The 24,045-nt window shown below is 43.1% G+C and overlaps 1 protein-coding gene across 14 annotated transcripts in view; it reads left to right on the top strand.

Annotated features, from left to right (window-relative positions):
* LOC118847208 (CUGBP Elav-like family member 4) overlaps nt 1-24,045 on the top strand; it is a 152,396-nt gene that overhangs the window by 28,337 nt on the left and 100,014 nt on the right. For 6 of the 14 annotated variants that reach the window (XM_036755776.1, XM_036755788.1, XM_036755782.1 and 3 more), the window contains exon 2: nt 22,443-22,553. The exons of the other annotated variants lie outside the window; for them this stretch is intronic. The gene's annotated coding sequence lies outside the window, so the exon portion shown is untranslated. The remainder of the gene's footprint in view (nt 1-22,442; nt 22,554-24,045) is intronic. 14 annotated transcript variants of the gene reach the window in all.

The following is a 24,045-nucleotide window of genomic DNA, read 5'->3' as shown; positions in this document are numbered from 1 at the left end:
TGCGAATTGTCCGTGACTTGGACTATTTCCTGGACAACCAAGCCTATATCTGTCCTTTCCTCTTAAATGGACCCAGAAAAAAAACTTGCTCCATTTACTCAGGATCTGTGAGAACCAAACTTAAATGGAATTGGTTACATTCTGTTGTCAACTTTCTCCCTCATCCCCCATGTAATGGTCTTCCCTCAATGGGAAGCTACCAAGAATAGGTCACAATCACTTCTTCCTTTATTTTCCTTGAACACCGCTGATGGCAAGGGTCAAAGCTGTATTTGGCCAAAAGTCACATTAGTGGTTTGGTCTAGGACCTCATCTCTCCCAACTCTGCTTCCACACCATCTCCATGACAAGTACATTATACTATAGCATTTTCTATCTGTCTGCTTGTCCTTTTCACCCTGTTACATTCTCTGTCTCCTATATTTATCTTCCTTTCTCATTTTGTAACATTTGTCTCTGTATCCTAGTTGTCTTTCCCCATTTGTATCTTCTTCCCCCCCTTCCCTACAATTTCTCCCTGTCCCTATCTTCAATATCTAGTTATCTTTTACCTCATATTTCTATTTTTTTCTGGAAAGGAACTTAAAATTATTTAATCCAATTCCTTGATTTTACAGATGAGGAAAGTCAGACAGTCACATAATGAATTAGCGGTAGAAACGAACTAGAATTCAGTTCTCCTGACTCTCAAAACTCCTCCTCCTCCTCCTCCTCCTCCTCCTCCTCCTCCTCCTCCTTCTTCTTCTCTCTCTCTATCTCTCTCTCTGTATGTGTGTCTCTGTCTCTGTCCCTCTCTCTCTCTCTCTGTCCCTCTCTGTCGCTCTGTCTCTCTCTCTCTCTCTCTCTCTCTCCCTCCCTCCCTTCCTTCCCCTCTCCCCCATGTATCCCAAATCCCTGTCTCCTCGTTCTCTTTTTTTCTTCGTCTCCACTCCCTGCAACTCTTGACCTCTGACTCTGTCTCCTGTTAAATTTTATTTTATTTTTGTCTCTGTCACAGCCCTTTCCACTCAGTCCCTCTGGATCTTAATATCTCAGTTCCACAATCTTTCTCAGTCTCTTTTGACTTCTCTCTGTTTCAATCTCTCTAATTCAATCGCTGTGTGTCTCTCCCAATATTCCTTTTGGTGACCCTGTCTTACCATCAACCTTTATCTGCCTGTGGTTCTCTTTGCTTTATGCTTCACCCTTTCAAATGATACATAACTGGTGTGTGGAGGAGAGGGCTGATGTACAAAGGTACAAGAGTCACCAAACCATCAAAGCTAGCCATGTCCCCACAGATAGTGATTCAGCACCATGGACAGCAAAGTCTTGCCGGCTAAGAGTATAATAGAGCCCTTTTGAGGAATTCATAGACGAAGAGAAAACAAAGCCAGTCCCTGTAAGAATGTCCAGGTTTTTTTTATTAGGCACTGGAGGAGAAAATAGCCCTGGCCCTCAAGAAGTTTGCAGTCTAAATAGAGTGATAAAAGTCATATGTGGAACAGTTACAAAGTGAGATAAGATGGTATATAAAGCTGTGTTGTAATGGAAAGAGCACTGGATTTGGCAGCAAAAGACCTGAATTTGAATCTTGGTTCTTCTGAGTCTCAATCTCCTAATCTGTAAATGGAGATATCTCCCTCACAGTGTTGTTGTAAATATAAAATGAGATAATGTAGTTACCATGCTTTGTACGTTATAAATCATTATATGAATGTCAGCTACCATCATCATTATCCTCATCCTCATGCTGGAGAACTTTCAAAAAAAGCAAAAACACTGTAGCCTAGTCTACCCGTGGAGGCCTCAGGGAAAATATAGACCTTTAACTGAATATTGAAGAAAAGTAGGTATTAGATAGGTATAGCAGGACGGATCCAGGGTTTGCCAATGAGGGAAATAACATGTGCAAAGATCCAGAGGAAAGAACGAGCATGGGATGTACTGGAGATGATGAGAAGACTGGTCTGGATTCAGTGGAGGACACATGTTGGGAAGGAGAAGAAAAGTACGTTAGTTCATTGTGCTTAAACCCCCCATAGACCCTGAAGTTGAAAGTCTTATCTGGCATATGGTGGCATTTTAAAAATAAATTTATAGTGCCTCTGCCCGATTAAAGAAAAAGCAAGGAAAGTTATGATTAAGTCAATGCACAGAATACAGGGAATAAACAAAGAAATCTCTTGCCTCCATAAGCCTAGCATAATGCTAAATACCTAGGAGGTCTCCATGTGGAGCAGATGACTTTGAGAAATAATATCACCCCATCATATATGTTTCTGCTCTGTCATCTTCTCTGTTTTCAGCCAAGGTGGGACTTGCAAGGTGTAGCAGGTACCTATAAGCCACACAGACAGTGGCACTATTTGGGGATCTCATTAAAAGGGAGAGATTAAAATTTGAAATCTAATATGTAGGACTCCTCCTAGCCTTCTTCCCCTGTTCTTTTCTCCCCCACTCCATATTTCCCCCCCTCAAAAAAGGAAAACATTCTGTGAAATTGAAAAATGGTGTTCAGTGGAGGGTTTAAAGACATTTTGAATTTAAAATATATTTTAAAGGTCATTTTCAGCAGTAATTATGTTATAATGGTGGAGCTTTTAGCAAAAGCATAGTCCCAGAGTAATATCTGACCAAATGGAAAGTGGCAGTAGCCTCAGTCTCCTTTGGCACAGTGAGGGGGGTGACACATAGGGTCAGCCCATTTGGAGAATTCAATTCAATTCAGCCTGTATATACTTAATCCCTCCTCTGACCCAGCCCTATTCTAGGAGTTATGTTTTCCCTCCCTTCTAAGAGTATAAGGTTGATTAGATTAGAGATCCTTTCTTACTTATCTCAGTAGATTTTTTAATCACCTAGCACACAGTAGGTGCTTAATAAATAAATATCCATTGAGTGAATAAATTAGATAATAGAAAGAACCTAGTCCCTGCTCTTGAGGATCTCATGGTATAGTTGTGGAAATAAGATTTACATAGACAAAAAAGTATGAGACAGCACATGATCAGGGGTATGCAACATTGGTTCAAGTTAGGTTCAATCTTGCTAGAGCATGGAGTTCAACTCTATTCAGTAAACACTTCTTCAGTACCTACTATGTGCAAAGTACCTATGTTCAGTTATAAATACTGTAGAAGATCAGAGGACGGAGAGAGATGTGCACTGGAGTATTCAAGGAAGTCATCACAGGAGAGACAGGACTTGAATAAGATTTAGATAGGCTGAGAGGAAAAGGAAGGGAACTCCAGAGAAGAGAAATGCTGGGAGCAAAGGCAAAAATCTGGGAATTAGCATGACTTGTTCAGAGAATATAGAAGAGATGTGGCTAGCAGAAACACAGGGTCCATTCTGAGGACCTTATGATCAAGTTGTGAAGGGCCTTGAATGCCAGGCTAAGGAGTTTGAACTTGATCCTGCAAGCAGGGTAGAAGCACTGGAGATTTTTAAGTAGGGAAGAACATGATCAAAGCAATGTCTAGGGAGATTCATCTGGCAGCACAGATTCATCTGGCAGTTCAGGATAGATTGGAAAGGGGAGAGATAAGAGAAAAGGTCAGCTTGACACCTGCTGCTGCCCTCTTCTATGTCTCTCCTGGGGACTGAAGCTGGCAAGTCTAGGATAACCTTTTATAGGATGGTCAGGTGGTTGGTTTTTGTGTGCCCAGGGTCTAGGGCTCCTGGATTTTCTGACTCCATTAATTATCTCCTCCACACACAACTCACTTATGCTTTTTCCTAAGTCACTGTCTGCATTTGAAAATTTCTCCCCATTCCCCTCCCAACCATTTTACTACCTATAGGATTTTAGAGTTTGAAGGGGCCTTAGACATCATTTAGTCCAAGCTTCTCATTTTACAGATGACACTGAGGTCTAGAGAGGTTAAGTTCCTGCCTCCTTCAAAATTCACCTTCTCCAGAAAGCCTTCCCTTATTAATCCCACTGGACTCTAATCATTTCAGTTGGCTCTTTTCTACCATATTCATTTGCAACACTTTGTAGGTGTTTTGAAGTCATTTTTTATTTTTATATTTTCCACCCCCACCCCTGTCAGAACAGGGTTCCCAAAGGGTAAGACTTGGATCTCTCCCACAAGAACAACTATTCTCTTCTATAACACCAGGAGCTACCCAAGGCTGATTTTATCCTAGTCTGATGGAATTCACACACACACACACACACACACACACACCCCTAATCTGTGCAGAAAAGGGATACATATGAGTACTAAGTAATCCAGGAAAAAAAGGATTATAGTGAATGTTAGACTATCTGTACCATCTGTGGTAAATCTTGCCTCTAAGTTCTTGTTACTATTGTCACCTACTCTATTCCTTTAGGGAGCCATTCTACCTTCTGTTCACAGTTCAACAAGAGAGGTTAGAAGGAAAAGCATTTATTTTTTTCCACACCCAAACAAAAGTCTCAAACAGAGCAGCTTAAGCTGGTACTTTGCATTAGTCTAAAAGATGATGGATGTTCCTTCTTTTCATTATGGAGTGACAACCAAGGAGTCACTATGGAAAAATGAGATTGTTTCCAACTCTTTGTTACCTGAGTTGTTGTTGTTTTACATGGTGACACCTTCATTTTGGCATAAAATGCAATGACCTACCAAGATATCAGATGAATACATGTTCATCAGCAAAACACACACGCACGCACATGCACGCACTCAAACACACACACATACACACACACACACACACACACACACACACACACATTCCAAACTCATCATAAAATGACTTCAGGATTCTCTGTCATTTTGGATTTCCTATTTTTAAATTATCTGCACTTTTGGGTAATCTACTATTATTTGTAATAACTGAGTCTCAGACACATGTACAGAGGTGTGATTTTCTCTTTCAAAGAGCAGGAGAGTCACCACTTATCACTTCACATTAAAAGAGGGATCAGAGATGAGGGGAGCAGAGAAGGGACCAGAAGTTTCAGAGGCTTGATGATAATCCCTGAGTGCACTGGGATCTTTAGAGTCACATTCAGGAGAGAACAGGATTATTAGGATGTTGCTGGAGCAATGGCCCCTGTGACATTTCTTTGGAGCCAAAGTATAGTTCTTGGAAGTGACATTGCTTAGGAAGGTACCAAGAAGAGCAATTCTACTGAAAACGGAATGGATGGAATGAAGAGGGGTGGTAGTGGTGATAAAGTGGTGTATGAGGGCAGATTGAAACGATGAGACTACAAAGATGAGGATTCAGAGGAGGTGCAATCACAGTCTTTACTGCTGCAACAACCTCCTGACTGGTCCCCCTGCTGACAGGTTTTTCCTATCCAAGCTATTCTGTAGGTTGCCTCCAAATTAATCTTCTCAGAACTGATTGCATCATACCATGAATTCCCTTATTCAATGGTTCTCTAGTCTCTGTTGCATCAAATGCAAAAGTTAGCAATTAAAATATAGAGATAAGATCTAGACCTGTGATTTCACTGATATAGAGAAGTCTCCAATAAGAAAACCCCCTCTTCCAATGCGGGTTGGAAATTTTTTTGCATCTTACAGTTTTATAGAGTTAAGTGACTTGCCCAGGGTCATAAAATCAATCTATGTCAAAGGCAGGACTTAAATTCAAGCTTCCTTTTTCTGAGGTCAGCTTTCTATCAACTATGTTACACTGCCTCTAACTTTAGAATATAAAGCAATTCATTACATACCTATTTTGCTTTGCATATGGTAGTCCCCTCTCCGCTAGTGTTATAAGCAACTTGAGGGTACAGTCCGGGTCTCATTCTTCTTTATATGCACAGAACTGAGTGCATGGCACATGCTCAGGAAATATTTATCAATCACTCAATCAAATGATTTTAGAACAAGAAAGATGTGAAGCAATGTTATTTCTATCATTCTTCAAACCTCATATACCAGACAATTCCCTACCCTCACCACAAGCTGTATACACGTACTGAAGCTGTAAGAGATAATTTTGTCCAAGTCAGATAGAGTAGGCAAACTTCAGGGAGATTTCAACTAATCAACCAATTAATAAAACTTTATTGTGTAGCCATTAAGTTTATAACCATGGGCTAGACTCTATACTTAACCCCAAGAGAAGACCCAGGCTGGGAACAAAAGCGATATGAGTAAGGATTTAGAAATATTGATGAAGGATGGAAACCTGATAGGTCTTTAATAGGGAATTTGAGAGGGCAGCAATGGAAAGAGGAATCTTGGCCTTCCCTAAATGATCCCTCTGTACGCTTATCCAAGCGCAGGGATCAAAGACCTAAGGGACATCAGGGCTTATGCTGGAAGGTATCTCTGATGGGTTGATGCCCCTTTCCTCCTCCCTTCACTCCTGAAAGGGTCCCAAGGCCAGAAAGGCTCAAAACAAGGAGTGTTGCCAAGCAGCCCTATCTAGTTACCCCTTCTCTTCTGATGCTACAATTTCCCAGAGGCTTGGCAACAGCAAGCAAAAGGCACTGAGGATGTGGGAGGAGGTGTCTAGAGATAGGAAATAGAAAAACACACACACGCACGATGATGTATAGTAACAAGAGAATGCATCGTTTCCCATACTGTATCATAAATATCGTATTTATAACATTAATTAAATGCTGGAGACTTAAATCATTTATAATAGAGATGCAACCACTCAATGAACTGTTAGCAGAGTCAGCGCATTCTCGCTCGGGCAGGATTGGACAGAGAGGGATGGCTCCAGCTCCCAGCCCCACTGGTGAGAGCAGACCTCCCAGAGCTTTCTCCACAAAGCAGAAGTGTTGTCACAGAGCAAGAAAAGCCCCTCAGTCATCTCCTGTCTCTAGGAGAGCTGCCACTCAGACAGCCCTGCTTCAGGAAAATGTCCCCTCCCCTCACCAGCTCTTTACCTCCAAATCAGTCAGTTAAAAAGCATTAAGTAAATTCCTACCCTCCACTATCTGCTCTGGCCTATGTTGAACAGTGCAAGGAGATGGAAGATAGATAGGAATAGAGGGCAATGTGAATAGAGGACCAAAAGTCACATACCTGAGAACATTCAAGAACAAGGCCATCTATTAGCAAGTCTCAGGGGGCAGCTAGGTGGTGCAGCAGATGGAATGCCCCCACCTGGAATCAGGAAGACTCACCTTCCTGAGTTCAAATCTAGCCTCAGACACTAGTTGTGTGACCCCGGGCAAGTCACTTCACCCTGTTTGCCTCAGTTTCCTCATCTATAAAATGAGCTGGAGAAGAAAATGGAAAACCATTCCAGTATCTTTGCCAAGAAAACCCCAGGACACAAACAAAACAAGTGAACAACAACAATTTTATTTATTACTGTTTGTGTGACATTATGAATCTATGACATGCTCAGTGTCTGTTTCTCAGATTAATGGATTGATGGTAACATAGAGGCCTAATTGCGACCATAGTAGTTGGTAGGAGAGGGCAGGAGAGGTGCCAGCTTTGAACAATTGGGGGGGGGTGTTGCATGAGCTGCTCTGTTTAGGATCATAGATTTAGAATTCAGAGGGACCTTTGAGGCCACCAGACCCAAACTCTTCATTTTACAGACAAAGGAAATGAAGTTCAGAGAGAGGTTGATTAACCTGACCAGGGTAACCTAGATAATAAATGTATTTAAGAAGGATTTGAACTCATGGCTTCCTGACTCCAAGTCTAGTGCTCTATCCACCCACTGTGTTTGTAATGGATCTATGTGTTCTTTGTTGTTATAGAGCAGATAAGAGTTCCTCTTCTCCCTTCCTTAGGAGAATTTAGAAGTTTTGGGGTACGGAAGGAATAGTTTTTTAAAGGAAAACCCAAGAGACAAGGACAGTGCCCAAAATGGAACATTTACATTTCAGTAGGTGGCAATAACTGGGGCAGATCTGTTTTGAAGATGCTAGCAGAGGGTCAGGGACCTCATTCTGGAGTGGGGGATCCTAGTCTTTTTTGTGTCATGGACCCCTTTGGCAGCCTGGTAAATCTATGGACCCTTTCTCAGAATAGCATTGAAAGCACATAAAAATGAAGTATCTATGATGACGAAAGATTCTGATTATATTGAAACAACAACACTTTTTCCCATCCAAATTCACAGACCCCTTGAAATATATCCACAGACCTCAAGACTCAGACCAGAAGCAAGGGAATCAGAAAGAAAATTCAGATTGCTCTGGGACTTGGAAAATAAAGAAAAACCTGAAAATTAGTCAATTAAGAAAAGAAGCTACTGGAGGTTTCTGCTGCAGCAAGACTGAAGCTTTTTCTAGGTCGGGGCCAGGTCCCAATGCCAGGTAGATAGGCCAATGAGCTGTTATTGATTACCCTTCTCACTAAGAACACAACAACAGTAATGGCAACATCCACAACAATAATATTCCTTGAAACATTAATCGTAAAAACAATAAGCCAATTGTTCCAGGACCATTTATATCCAAACTCTATCAAATAGGAGAAGAATGAGAATGAGAGGAAGAACTGGAATTTATATAACTTTAGGGTTTTCAAAATACTTTATATGCAATATCTCATTTGATCCTTGATCTGTGTAGTAGATATTAAAGGGATTTTTACCCCATTTTACAGGTGAGCAAATGTAGTTTCAGAGGGGGCGAGGTGACTTGCCCAGGTCCACACAGCTAGTAAATGTCAGTCAGATTTGAACCCAGGCCTTCCTGACTCCAAGTCCAGCGCTCTATTCACTCGTCTAGTTGAGCCAGATTCGAGATATCTAAAGAAGATATTCCCAGGCTCAGTAATTCTCAGTTCAGTGTCTGGTGGTCAGGAGTCAGTCGGAAGCATTTATTAAGTGCTTTCTATGGGCAAGGCATTGTGACAAGTTCTGAGGATACAAAGAAAGGCACATAGTAGGTGCTTTGTAGATATACTTTTTTTAAATGCTAGTGAAGTTCTTAAAAACAAACATCTCTGTCTCAGGGTGCAATAAGGGAAGAGAACTGGGCAGACCCAGGTGGATGTGGACGAGTAGCAGCAGCAGAAAAAGCCTGGCCTCAGCCCCCAGCCCCTTGGGGATGCTGGGCGAAGGGTCAGTAAGGCGAGGAGAGTGACCCCCAGGTCGAATTGGCATTCGGTCTCAGAGAGGGCTGAGAGAATCTACCCTTCTCTTTCTGCCTGGGGTCCTATTATCTCCCACATGCCTCCCTCAAGGCCAGAGTGTTCAGGATCTGGTGGGGAAGAAAGACAGAAGGAAGGGAACAGGCACGAAGGAGAAGGGAAGGGAGGGAGATGAGGCTGGGACTGTGATTCAGGCCTGGCCAGGTTCCAGAAATCTCTGTGCAATCAACCAAAGAAACACATTTGAGAAAACAGAATTGTAAAAGTAACTTTGAAGACTCTGTTGCCATGGGAACAGATCTGTAAATACTTAACTGCAAACATTAAGTGACATACAGCCGAGATGCCGGCCTGCACAGGGAAGGGATGGTAAATTTCACCCACTCTTTAAATAATCAACTCTGATGTTTTCTCTGTCTCTCTCAGCCTGCTCCCTCCTCCTCCCTTATTCCTACTCCTTCTCCTTCCCACATTCTCTCTGTCCTTGCTCCCACTCCATTTTATCTCCCTCATCCTCCTCTCCTCATCCTTCTCCCAATCCCCTCCTTCAGGTTCCCTCCTATTCCCAGATCCCTCCTCTTTGTTCTCTGAAACCCTCCCATTCTTACAGAGAAGATGGAGTCTGGACCCTGAGGGCCTTTGTCAATTCTGGGTCCAAGTGGAGGTGGGGGGAGACAGGGGGAGATCCCGATCAGATGGGGAAGATGCCTCTCTCCATTGCAGCCTCTAAACTAATGGGGGAGAGACATAGGGCGGCTATTTTGGAAGGGATGGAAGGAAAAATCTAGTGAAGTCCTGGCCTTTCAAATACCCTCAAACAGAGAGCAAGATGATAAATTGTCCCCGTGCTCCCAGCAGGGGTGTTCTGCATGAAATCTGTCATCTTCTCATGTTCATGCCCCTTCTGCAGGATTAGAATCGAACTCCCCTGGGGGTAAATTATCATCATCTAGGCTGGGGAAGGGGAGAAGGGGGAGGTTGGAGCCATTCACAGGTTCTGGGGAAAAGGATTCGAGGGCGAAGACAGGAGGCTAGAACCAAGATTTACAGCATGAGTTGGGAGGTGGTGGGGGGAGGTAGGACAGAGGGGTGAGTCCTTATCAGAATACACCTGCACCAGAGTAATGCCATAGGACCAAGGACCAGGATGCAATCAATCCAAAAAATACAGTACCAGGACAAGGCAAAGGATACCTGAAAAGTCAACAGCCATGGCCTAAGGGGCAGAGTCCAGATGACCCTGGTTATAGCTTGTCTTCATGAGCCAGGGCTAGAGAGGGCGGGGTCCAGATGCCTCTAGAATGTCTTGAGGGAGCAACTCCCAAAGAAGTCAGTTCCCAAGGAAAGTAAGCTACAACCTAGCCAAGGGTACATAGCAACTATGCAAAGAGTGCTTAGGTATACGACAGAGGGCTCCTTGTATCCAGCAAATGGGTGAGCAGGACTCATCTGTAACAATAACTCTTCCTAAACTCTTTAAGTGAGAGAAAATGCCTTAAACCACAGAAAGAGCACCAAGAGCCAGGCTACCTGCACTCCCGTCTCTGCTCTGTGGCTAATTAGCTGTGTGGCTTTGGAGAAAGCCTTTCCCCTCTCTAGGCTTCAATGTCCCCATCTGGAGAATGAAGGTGTTGGACAAGGTGACTTCTGGGCCTTAGAGTGGGGTTACCTTAGAATCACGTCTTAGAATCCTTCTAGCTATAATATTTTTGGATCAGGGTACTCTGGAAAGAGTGCTGGATTTGAAATCAGATGACCCTAGACAGAATGGTATAGCAGAGAGAATGCCAGACTGGAAGTAAGAAAGACCCAACTTCAAATCCTGCCTTGGACATTTATTATCTGTGTGACCCTGGACGAGTCACTTGAGTGACTTCCCCAAATATGTGTCTGAGCCTCAGTTACTTCATTTGTAGAACAAGAGAATTGGCTTAGGGGGCTGCTTTGGTCCCTTCCAGCTCTAAATCTATGCTTCTATCACCCGGATTCAAGTCCTAGCTCGTCTGCCACTTACTGCTGGTATGATTTTAGAAAGTCATTCAAGCAATCTAGACTTCATCTTTCTAGAGGACCTCTAAAGCCCCTCCCGGCTCTAAAGCCACGGGGCGTGTTATCTGGGGATTTGTTCTGCAGGGCTCTGTAATAAACTAGGAAAAGGCAGGTCGGCAAAGGGCACTCCAGTGTTTCCAGAAAGTGGCTAAGTAGGGAAAGCCTGCCCCCTGCTGGATTTTCCAGGTGGTGGCTTCAATCGCCTGAGCTCTTGACAGATAGAAGGGGGTAGGGCTGACAAAGGACGCCGTCGTGCCCAGCTGAGTGGCATTCCTTCACCGAGAGGCTATGAAGGATGCCTCTTTCCTTGGCATCCCGCAGAGACAGAATTCAGGGAGCCTTCCAGAAACACCCTGAAAAGGCGATGACAGTGTGGTGTCATAGAGAAAGCACTGAATTTACAGTCACAAGACCTGGGTTTGAGTCTTGGCTCTGCTACTTCCTTCCTGTGCCACCTTGGGCAACTCACCACCTCTCTGGGCCTCAGTTTCCTCATCTGTAAAATGAGAGGCTAGACAAGTCAAGAAAAGAATGAATGAATAAAAAAGTGCTAAGGACTCACTTGAGACAGCTGGTGGCTGAAGTGGATAAAGTGCTGGGCCTGCAGTCAGTAAGTCCTGAGTTCAAATCCGGACACTTACTAGCCATGTGACTGGGCAAGTCATTTAACCTCTTATGGCTTCGATTTCTTCAACTATGAAATAAGGAAAATAATGGCCTCCCAACCTCCCAGGGTTGTTGTGACAATCAAATGAGATAATATTTGTTTTTTAAAAAGCACTTGGTGCAGTGCCTGGCGCATAGTAGGTGCTATGTAAATGCTTATTCCCATCCCCGAATACGTGCCAAGAATTTCACTAGGCGTGGGGTAAAAGTATAAAAGTGAATGTACTCACTGCCCTCAGAGAGTTTACATGCTAACTGGGTATATATCTACATCCGTCTGTCTACAGATAGACAGATACAGATAGGCAGATAGGAAGGTGGTGGCAAGGGATGAAGTATTTTGGTTTGGAAGTTTACAAAGTTAGTGAATGGAACCAGAAAGATGTAGATTGGCACACTCTTCCCAGTTACAATGACAATTTTGACTTTATTGTGGTTCCAAAACTGGAAAGTGAATGGAGGGAAAGAGGGCGCCTGGGGAGTCAAAGAGAGGCACGGCTAGAGCCATGCAAATGGGCGTCTGAGCGGCTGACCAATCGGGACAGCGACACCCCAGGGCAGGAAATCAAATTGGGAAGACCAGACTCATAAACAAGAAACAGAGATAGTCTCCAAAGTCCCTTCTAGCTCTCGAATCAGTGATCTGTGATCTGGCTCTCCATTCTAGGGGGCAATGGAAAAAGTGCCAGACTCGGAGTCAGGAAGACCCAAGTTCGGCTCCTACCTGAGACACTTCCTAGCTGCGTAACCCTCAACTATTTCACGAGGTTAATGTGAGGATAATGTAAGAAAAGGCTTTGTAAACCTGAAAGTGCACATATAAAAGTTGTTATTATTATTATCATCACTATCTGGCCTGAAATGCAGGCACAAGGCTCTTCTCTCCAGCCAAGAGATCAGCCTTTGCAACTTGGTCTGAGTAGACTGCTGCAGGTGGTTTTGGGAGGATGTTTTCTATGCTGTTCATGGTGATTCTGTATTCTGAGGACACCCCATGGAATGTCGACTGAGGCAAGGTGGGTAGGGAAGGATGGAAGGGGGGTGTTCTGTTTCCTGTTCATGAGTCATATCTTCCCAATTTGATCATGAACTTCTCCAGGCCAGAGACTCTCTTCCCTTGCCCTCTCCTGTCATAGGGTTCAATAAATGTTTGCTGATGGACCGATCATTCTTTATCCATATGCATACATAAGACAACACAGTACAAGCATTTATTGCAATATGCCTGGCATCACGTAAGCGTATGCATAGGTATGTATATGTGTCTTTGTGTGCATGTGTCCAAAAGACATCCTAAAAAGGATGGTGAGAATGGGGTTAGTGAGGGAGGTCTGCATCAGACTGGATTAGAAGTAGAGACTTGCCCTTGTGCATGATTTGGTGGTGAAATCACAGGAAAGGTTGTTGGGATTGCCTCCACCCTCCTAGTTCACATGATTAAAATCCTAATCCCTTTTGTGTAGACCCTTTTATGTAGGTTATGGAAACCAAGTACCTGCAAATAAGAGGTGCCCCTCTAGGAGAACTCAGTAGGGCCTGAGACCATAAAGAATAGTAGGTTAAAGGAAACCCTAGAGGTTTGAGCAGGAATTTAGAAGGCAGCCCCAGAAAGAGATACTAAAGATCAAGAGACCTTTTTTTGAAGGTGAGACTGCTCATTTTACCCTCAGATGAACCAGAGAGAATCTTAACTTGTCAGGGAAGTTGGACCAGAAAACCCTGGGCCAAAAATGGACTGGCCTTACAGATTAAAAATAGACTCCTAGATGTGAGGGGTTTCTAAATGTGGTAGGATTCCTGAGTGGAGCACAGCTGGCCTCTCTTCAGCCCTATGTCAATGCCCTGAATCGAGCCTGGGCCTGCTCACTGATCAGGCCAGGACCCAAGAAGTTTTGCTATATCAAGGCACTGGACCTGGAAAGGTCTGGCTACTCAAAACTCATTCCAAGGAAGAGGCAATAGGGGCAAAGGAGAAGCACTGTCCACCAGGCCAGAATCTTGGGGAGATAGGGGTAAAGGGTGGGAATAAACTGAGGCAGCCTTTCAAAAAATTAGAGTATCAGGTAGAGTTGGACTCTTAGGCCCACTGCTGCTTGCTGTGTCCATCAGCTACCAAGAGGCCCAGTCAATTCTGGGAAATGAGATATCCATCAGTCTTGTATTTCCTATCAGGTAACAATACCACGGCAGAGTGGTATAATGGATAAAGTGCCAGGCCTGGAGTCAGGAAAACTCCTCTTCTGGAGTTCAAATCCAATTTCAGACACTTACTAGCTGTGTGACCCTGGGCAAGTCACTTAACCCTGTTGGCCTCAGTTTCCCCATCTGTAAAATGAACTGGAGAAAGAAATGGCAAACTACTCCAGTATCTTTGCCAAGACAACCCCAAATGGGGCCACAAAGAGACAGACATAACTGAAAACAATGGAACAAAATGATACTACCAGCTGAACAAACCCAGATGCCTTGAATCTAATCTGACTATTCTTCCCTGAGAACCTACTGTGTGCCTAACCTTGTCTGGATGCTAGAGATAAAAGGAGACAGAAGACTTGGTTCCTGTCCACAACAAATTCCCAGTCTAGTTGGGAGAATGTTTTGCATTTATGAAACAATCATAGGATAGTTTTGGTGGGATGTTGGTGGTCTGTAGAACCACTCAAGAGAACAAACTGAAATATCATGGTCTCTAATGGGACTAAGTAGGACTGAAACTAGGGCTGAGGCTGAAAGTTCTGCGGAAAGTTCTATTATTGTTATCCTATATAGTTCAAGACAATTTAGACATAACTACCCTCCATCTGTCCAAATCATGCCCATCCTTCAAGAGCTAGCACAGGCCCTTCCTGCTTCATGAATCTTCCCTGATAACTCCTGTCTGCACTGACCTCTTCATTCTCTCACCATCTGTGGTCCACACAGTCTAAAGTGTACCATCCAGCCCCTTGTTATTCTCCAGACTGTTCTCTAATTCTTTTGTTTTTGTGAATCCTGCCTCCCCAGCTAGACTGTGAACCCCCTGAGGGCAGGAAACATATCTCCTTCTCTTGTGTTCTACATGGCCAAGTTCAGCACAGAACTGGACACACAGATCTTTACTACGTATTTGCTAGATTGAATCGAATTAGCAGCACAAACCCTATTGGCTGAGGCCATTCCAATAGATTATTGTGAGGGCAAAAATTTCTGTGCAACTGGACGAAATTTCTGAAATGCTACCACAACAGAGCAGATCTCATTCTTGAACACATCCTGTTCATGTACTGAAAGCTCCTCTGATGTATTAGGCAGCTAGGTGTTGCAGGTGCATTGGATGCTAGATTTTGAATCAAGAAGACCCGAGCTCACATCCTGACGTTAGCTGCATGAAGGGACCTGAGGTCCCTTCTGACTGGAAGAACCTATAGCACTGTGTCTCCTCAGTGCCCAGATGCTAGTAGGCACTCAATAAATGTTTGTTAAATACTGAACCATAAAATTCTGGAGTGCCAGAGCTGAAAGGGACCATAGCACTCATGTAATCCAACCCCCTTATTTGACAGAGGGGGAGACTGAGGCCCAGAAAGCAGAAGCTTGCCCAAGGTCACATAGTAGGCTGGTTCTCAGGGCTGTTGAATCTAAAGCCCAGATCTTTCCACTTCTCAGTGAAAGCACTGCATTTACCGATGAGTACGACATCCATTTTGTTTCCCAGGGTTTGTGGATGTCTCATTCTGGTTCTTGCCCAGTGCATCTTGGATATTATCCTGCATGTCCTGAGGCTTGTACCTCATGTGATTTGTTACTCCAGTTATGAACGAAAGACCAGGCTTTTGTTCCACTGCTCCACACCTCAACTCCAGCACACAGGGAGGTACACAGAAAGTGCCAACCAATGTTTATTGTTGATGACTATAGCATTCTTGATGCTAGTGATGAATCTGAATTTGGGGGTAATGGGAGGAGAAAAGGAAGGAAGGGAATAAGCATTTATATAGTACCTACTATATGCCAGGCACCATGCTAAATGCTGCAACTTAAGATCCTTGTGATCCTTACAACAACTGTGAGAGATAGGTACCAATATTATCCCCATTTTGCAATTGAGGAAACTGAGGCTGACAAAGGTTAAGTGACTTGCCCAGTGTTACACAGCTAATTAAGCATCTAAGGCTGGATTTGAACTTAGATCTTCCTGACTCCAGGACCAGCATTCTATCTACACTGCACCACCAGCTGCCTGATGGTTTCCACACAGCCTCTGTCATGCACCACTATTTGTGGACTCCAGTTCTGGATAGAAAACTTTTCATGGCAAGGTCATAAGTATATAGATTCAGAGCTAGGAACAACCACAAATGTCATCTAGTCAGACCCTCTCATTTTATAAATTTAGTAACTGAAGCTAAGGAGTTTCCAAGGTCACACAAGGCAGCATGGGGTAGAGCTGGGCACAGTGGGCACAGGGCACTGGGTTTGGGGTAAGGGCAACCTGACCTGGGTTCAAATACCCCTTCAGGCCCTACTAGCTGCATGACCTGAGTAAGGCACCAAACTTCTCAGTCCTTCAGGTTCCTATAAAATGAAGAGGCTAGACCAATGATCTCTAAGAAGCCTTGTCACTGTAAAATTTTCAGTCCTTTAACTTCAGATTTGGAGCCTCTTCTACCATACCATGCATGATACATATTCTTTGCAGGTCCTAACCTCCAGGAGCTAAAAATTCCAAAGGGAAATAAATCTGGTTTTCTATTACAGATGTAAATCTCAAGAGTCATAGGGGCTAGAGGGAAGGAAAAGCTGTGGGATAATTTTTTTTTCCTAGGGATGTTCACCAGAAAAGAGGAGGGAAGGAGGGAAACCCTACCTTTTTCCATTGAATATTTCCATTTTTCCCAGGCTTTTACATCTCCAAATATACCAAACTAGGTTATTTTATGTGCAAATCAAGTTATATAATACATAGTATGTTCATCAGCTAGCAAAGTAACTAGATCTGTGAAGAGTGATAAAAATAAACATCTCACATATTTCAATTTTATCCACAATTTCATTTTTAAAGGATTTTTTTTCTGTTTTTCTATTTTCTAATGAGAATTTCTGGGAATTTTATACTTCTAGCCTAGGATTATCCCAGCAAAATTGACAGAGTTTTTGCCCCATTCCCACAGCTGCCTAGAACCCCCACTGAGGCTCCACCCAAGCTTATCCTCCTCAAATAGAGTTCAAGGTTCTAAAATTACTCTCCCCTCTTCCCTTCCAGCATCAAAATTCCCATTTACTCTGGGCACAGCTCTCACTTAGTTGGCATAGAAAAAAGCAACCTGGTAAATGAATCTACTTAAGAATTCATGGCTGATAACATCTTAATGGTACCCTTCCCAGAGGAATTTACATTTTAAGAAAGGAGCCCAAAGGACAATGCATACAACTAAAGAATGAAGTACTAATAGAGCATCCAAGGCACCTTAGTGGAATGGAGGCGAAGAGAGGCATACGACCCTGGTCCTGGAGTGAGAAAGATCTGGACTCAAATCCTAGCTGCCTCCTTCTTACTAACTGTGTGACACTGGGAAGTCACCTGTCCTCCCAGGGCTTCTGTTTCCTCATCTGTAAAATGAGGGAGTTGAACGAGATGGTGTCTATGGTTCCTTGCAGCTCTAAATCTCTGATGATTTAAGGGACCTGCCTGGTGGTCTTCACCTTCCCATCAATGGCTGACTACTCTGTTTATATGAACAAGAGAAAGGGATATTTTGAATTCTCACTCTCCATCCCTTTGTCTTTACCTTCTTTGCATTTGTCCATTTCTCTCTCCTATCTCAGTTCCCTCTTCCTGCTTCTTTCTCATTCACTGATTTTGATTTCAGGCTAATGCCCACTGGAACAGATTGTTCTTGGTGAGCTCCTGAATCCTTGATCCTGTCTAGGAAAGGCATATACAGTTATCACGAACATTGGAGCAGGAAAGGGAATTAGTATAGAGGGGAAAGCTAGATACATGATCATGCAGTGGGTCAGCACAGCCTCAGGTCTTCTTTACTGAACCTGAAAGATCCTAAGAGATCTCAGAACCTCAGTCTACACTTGACCAAGAATCCTATCTACAACAAAACCAACAAGTCATCAGAGGGATTTTATGTAGTACAGTAGAGAGGGCACTGGACATTAAAGACGGAAGACCTGAGTTCAAATCCCAGCTATACCACACGTGACCTTGGGAAAATCATTTAACCTTTGTGGGGCCCCAGTTTCCTCATCTACAAAAATAAGGGGTTAGGCTAGATAACTGCTTGTGTCTATTCCAGATCTAGATCTATAAATCTCTAAAGGTACCTCAGAGGACCTCCTCTGGTATGCTGAGTCCCTCTCCTGTGCTCACTCCATCCAGTTAGCTCATTCATCATCATTCACTAGGTACTTTCCATGTACTCAGTCTGTGCCAGGTTGGGCTGTAGAAAAGAGGGGAGAAAGGAAAATTATTATCTTTGCCTATTGGGGAGCTCTCAGTCTAGTTGAGAAGAAAAGACGAATACCTCTAAAACAATTTGAGACAAACATAGGACAGTATGTGATTAAGAACCAAGTTGTATGGTCACAAGGTGTTGTAAAAAGCAAAGGACAGCGTAATCTGAAGGAAGTGAACTGGAGATGGATCCTAAATGATGACTAGGATTTGGATCATAGTAAATTAGAGGTGAGCTGGACCTTTATCTGGTCCAACAACCTCATTTTGTCAATGAGAAAAATGAGGCCCAGAGACTTTAAGTGACTTCCTCAAGTTGGTTAATGGCCAAAGTGGGACCAAAACTGAGGTATTTTGATGCACAGCCCATTAGTCTTTCTACTACATCATAACTAATCCCAGAGTAAGAGCTGAATATTTGGAGGAGGGAGAATGGAATGAATAAAGGCAGAGGCAGGAATGAGCGTGGTGTGTACCAGGCACTAGCCTGGCTAGAGTGGAAAGTCCATGTTGAGAAAAGGAGGGCAGGATAGTGTCGAAAAAGGAAGATGGGGCTTGGAGAACATTTTAACAGATTTATTATAACTGTCATTATTATACTGCCTGTTTCACAAAACTCTTTCATCTTCACTCTCTAAATCAATCCTCACAACGTTCCCTTTAGGTGGGCACAATGGGGATCGGTATCTCCATTTTAGGGAAGAACTGAGGCTCAGAGAAATTAAGTGACTTGCCCAAGGCCATGCCATGTGTCAGCGGCAGCATTGAAAAGAGAACCCAGACTTTCCAAACCAGGTTCCACTACACTATTCAATTCAACTAAACAAATATTTATTAAGAACTTACAATGTGCAGGGAACATTGAAGAAAATAACAGATACAGAAAGATGAAAAACAACATAGCCCCTGCCATCAAAGACTGCAATCTACTTGGGGTAAGGGAAGAGCATAAGACTCTTACAGAAATAAATATAATATAAGGTAGGATTAATAGAGGCAAAGACAGAGATCCAGATAAATTCTTTAGGAAAATTGGTGGTGGGGTGAGGAAAAATCCCTTTTAACTGGATCAGGGAAGGCTTCATGGGGAAGGTGGTACCTGAACAGAGCCTTCAAGGAAAAAGCTTCAAATAAATAGAGATGAGGAGGAAGTGCTTTCTAAGTTCCTAAGAGTGGTCTGGAAGAATGACAGTGGTAGAAAAGGGCAGGATAATATCAGAGAGCCCAGCTTGTCTGTAGCAAAGGCTGCATGAAAGAAAACAACATGAAAATGAGGCAGAAAGGTAGGTTGGAGCCAGGTTTGGAGGGACTTCAAGTGCCAGGTTTAGTTTGTGTTTTATCCTATAGGCTGCATGGAAACAGTGATGGGCTTTGTCTTGGTTTATTTAGCAAGAATGTAGCATTGTCAGACCTCTAAATGACAATGATGATTTTTGTAGCAGTGTAAAGAATAGACTGAAGAGGTAAGAAACTAGAGATATCCAGACCAGTTAGGAAGCTTTGACCACAGTCCAAGCAAGAGGTGATGAGAGCACTCTAGTGGTAGTGTGAGTAAAATAAATAAATGAGTGAAAAGGCATTTATTAATTAAGCACTTAATACACATGCCAAGTACTGTGCTAAGCTGGGAGAGGAGTGGAGTTACAAATACAGAAGTAGAAATAGTCTCTGCCCTCAAGAAACTGTCTATGGAGACAACATATATAAGGGGACAAAACACACACAGGCTAATGGTCAGTATTTTAGTTTGGAAAATTATAGGGATGATAAGTGGAGTCATAAGGGAGTAGATCGACAGACCCTTTCCAGTAACAATGAAAGTCCTGACTTGGTTATAGTTCCAGAACTTGAAAGGAAATAGGGCAGGATATACAGGATGATAAAGAGACTGGTGAGAAAAGATAGGTGTACGGTAGAACATAGCTAAGGCTGTCTAGATACAGAGGGCATTGGCCCAGAGGTGCAGGGACTGAGAGACTGGCAAGAAAAGAAAAGAAGTAAACAAGAGATAAGAAAGATTGCGGAGGAAGAATTAACGGGATTTGGCAGCCAGGTTTGGAAGGACTTCAAGGGCCAGGCTGAGTTTGTGTTTTATCCTATATGCAGCAGGGAAACAGTGATGGGCTTTGTCTTGGTTTGATTAGATGTAGGGGGCAAAGGAGAGGGAAGAGTTAAAAGATCTACAAAGTTTCAAGCCTGGGTAACTAGAAGGAAGTAAGGAATAAGCATATATTAAGGGCCTACTATGTGCCAGACACTGTGCTAAGTGCTTCACAAATATTACCTCATTCGATCCTCGAAACAACCCTAATAGGTGCTATTTTTATAATACCCATTTTATGGTTGAGGAAACTGAGACAGACAGAGGTTAAGTGACTTTCCCAGGGTCACATAGCTAGTTAAGTGTATGAGGCCAGATTTGAACTCAAGGTTTCCTGACCCTAGCCCTAGCAGTCTATCCATCATACCACCTAGCTGCCATGAATTAGATGGTACAGGGGATAAAGTCCTATGTGGGCAGATAATAGTACTCCAACACAAATAGGGAAGCTGGAAAGAGGGGCATGTTGATGAGAAAAGATCACGAATTCATTTTAAGATGTCCAAGGAGAGATCTAAGGGGACACGAACAGCAGACAGTTAATGATGCAAGACCAAGGCCCTTGGGAGATATTGTAGATGGATACAGAGATCTGGGAGCCATCTACATAGAGGTGATCATTGAAGCCATGAGAGTGGATGAGATCATCAAGGAGGGGAGGGGAGGGGAGAGATAAAGAAGGAAGAAGCCAGAGGAGGTAGGCTGGATGAACACCAACATTTGGGAGGTCAAATAAGGATGAGGAACCAGCAAAAGAGCCTGAGGAGAAGTAGTCACCTATTTGTCATTTATGGAGTATATATGTGTGCATACACATACACTGTATGTAGTATATGGAGTATATATCCCATTTATCATATATGGATTATATATGCCATATATTATATATAATATATATATCATATAGTACGGAGAATTAAACTAATAACATAAATGAGGACAGCCCACCCCACCCTCAAATTGTGAATAGTTTGAAAAAAATGAGAATGCTAATACTGTTTACGCTTGTGGGTTAAGTGCGTGAGGAAAGAAAGAAGTGTCTTCTTGGGTTCTGTCTGTGTCTACTAAGAGGGAGTGGTTGAAAACTTGCTAATTTCTAACATTCAATGAGTTAGCATGTTACCAGCTAGAGGAGTGGGGTTAAGCAGGTTTCAAAGCAATGCTTTTCCAGAGAGTCATCAACCCAGGAGCTGCATGAACAGAAGCAGAACCAGGTAGGTGGGGGTGGGGGGAGGGGTGGCTAAGCAGGGTGACTGGTTCATCTAGATAGGAAGGAACTCGGAAGACAAGGGAACAGTCGCAGTGACCTGCAGGGTAGGGGCTATGTTTATGCTCCCCCCAGAGACAGTCACCAAATAACCATGCAAAGTCTCTTGGCTGAGAGGGAAAGTGAATGTGTGTGAAGACCACCTCTTTACTTCTGATAAATCTGATTTATCAGAAAGGTTGTTATCAGAAAGGCTTTGGGTGGGAAAGAAAAATACTCAGAGGGAGTGAAAGGGGGTAATGTGCACTGGAGGGAAAATGGAGGAGAAAAAAACAGTGCAACCAAGTTCCTCTTGGAGAGGGTGATTCTAGACATTGCGAAGAAGAAACTTCTTCAAACCCTCAAGAGGATTCACAGGCACCGGTAAGTGGGTGGAATCCTGTGACCTCACTCACCAAGAAGAGATGTATCCCTGTAATTGCTGATTCCCCGCAGAAGGGCACACAGGTATGTAAACCTGACATGCTCATCAGGATGTGTGCTGTCTTCCCAGACTACGTATCCATGAGGTGGTGGAGAGAATTCCCCATCACCATCCACTTCTGTCGATGAACATGGGAATAAATGATGTCATCACAAAAAAGAAAAGAAAACAAACTTGAACTGCATCTCTGGAGACTTTGGAGTCTTGATTAGCAAACGAAAAATCTGGGGGACGCGGCAATGTGAAAGACGGCCTGGAGAGGGAAAATATTTTATGGTGTAGTGGAAAGACCAGCAGAGCTGGAGTTACAAGACATGGGTTCAAGTCCTTGACCTGCCACATGCTGAGTGGCCTTGGGCAATTCACTTCCTGTCTCTGGGCCTCAACTTCCTCATCTGTCAAATGAGGGGGTTGAACTAGATGATCTCTAAGGTCCCTTCCAGTTCTAAGATTCTGTGACTCATCTCTTCTTTCATTTGAAGGTCATGACTATGGACGTGAAAGGAGGACGAGGGAAGTAAATAGCTGGCTATATAGATGGTGTCAAAGAACAGGATTTGTTTTTCTGGATCATTGCCATGGAAACCAGAAAGGTGAGCTCCTGGCAATAACAATAATAATTAATCATAATCATAATCATAATAGCTCACATTTATAGTGTTTGAAGGTTTGCAAAGCACTTTCCTCCCAACAGCAAGTATGATTGTCCCTATTTTACAGATGAGGAAACTGAGGCTCAAAAGGATAAATGGCTTGCTCAGGGTCACACAGCTAATAAGTATCAGAGCTGGGACTCAAATCCAGGGCTCCTGACTCTGAAACCAATGTTCTTTCTATTACACCATGCTGCCTGTGTGGTAAGAGGCAGAGAGCACCACATGAGGACTGGAGAGAATGTGGCTGGTGCACAGCTCTAAGACCTACCAAACACACATCAAGCAGAAATTTGAGTGGGAGGGAGAACAAGGTCCAGACAAAACCGTAAAACTGGATATTATGCAGAAGAACCTGTGTGACATAGAAAGAAGCAGCATAGCACAGGTGGTGCTCAGTTCTTGGAGGAATGTAACAAAGAAGCTAGTTTGGAAATGATGTTCGTGTTCTAAGATGTCTATATACCAAGGCACAGAGTATGGGTTACAAAGTCAATAAGAAATTTTAACAGAACATGGTAAGTATGAGTTCATGAGACTTGGTGTATGGAGTGTGGCAATGGGAGAATGGAAAGAGATGCCTTATTCAAAAAGCAACAGATGCGATCGAAGTCGAGATGGGTGGGGGTAGCACTGCATCTCGAGAAGTTGGGAAAATCCATCAATCTGTCATAGGGAGCATGGTTAGAGAATTTGGACAGGGATAAAAAGAGAAGTTTAAAAAGGGGCATCATTGTGGGAGTATACTACAGACTGTCAAACCAAATGGAGACAATTGAAGATGCTTTTCTATAAAGAAAGAGTCCTCTGGTATGGAAACTCCCTCCACTGAATAGGTCAACAGCTTCTCTGTCACTTTCAATCTCCTCATGCTCTGAGAGGTTCTAACTTGCCCACAATCACACAGTATGTTTCAGTGACAGGACTTGAACTTGGGTCTTATTGCCCCCAAGGTCAAGCCTTTAGCCATGATGCCAGGCTGTCTCTTTTCCAACATAGATTATAAAACTAGTTCAGAAGCAGTCACATTAGTGGTGGAAGTTTCAGGTCTCCTGTCACCTGCTAGAAGTTCCGTTAGACTGAAACGGTAATTTTTTGACTTGTCTTGCTAACAATTCCATCTCTAAGAAAAGCTATTAGTGATACGGAAGACATGGAAACTTATGAGATTGGGACCATGCCATTTTAGAGATCATAAGAGCTCCGCAAGGAAAGACATACCAGGCATAATCAGACATGTTCCCTAAATTTGAGACAAACAACTCTCAACAATAAAATGTAACTTCTTGAGGGCCACAATTTCTTTGATTTTCTGTTTGTATCCCTAGATTCCGGCACAGTAATTGACACTTTATTTTTATTTTTTGGCTGAATTTCTGTTTTCATCAGTAAAAGGTACTCTGGGTAAAGACATTCTCTCTGTCAAGGCATT

This window comes from Trichosurus vulpecula, chromosome 1, assembly GCF_011100635.1.
Source record: "Trichosurus vulpecula isolate mTriVul1 chromosome 1, mTriVul1.pri, whole genome shotgun sequence".
In the NCBI taxonomy this organism is placed as follows: Eukaryota; Metazoa; Chordata; class Mammalia; order Diprotodontia; family Phalangeridae; genus Trichosurus; species Trichosurus vulpecula.
This window is presented reverse-complemented; position numbering and strand designations above follow the sequence as displayed.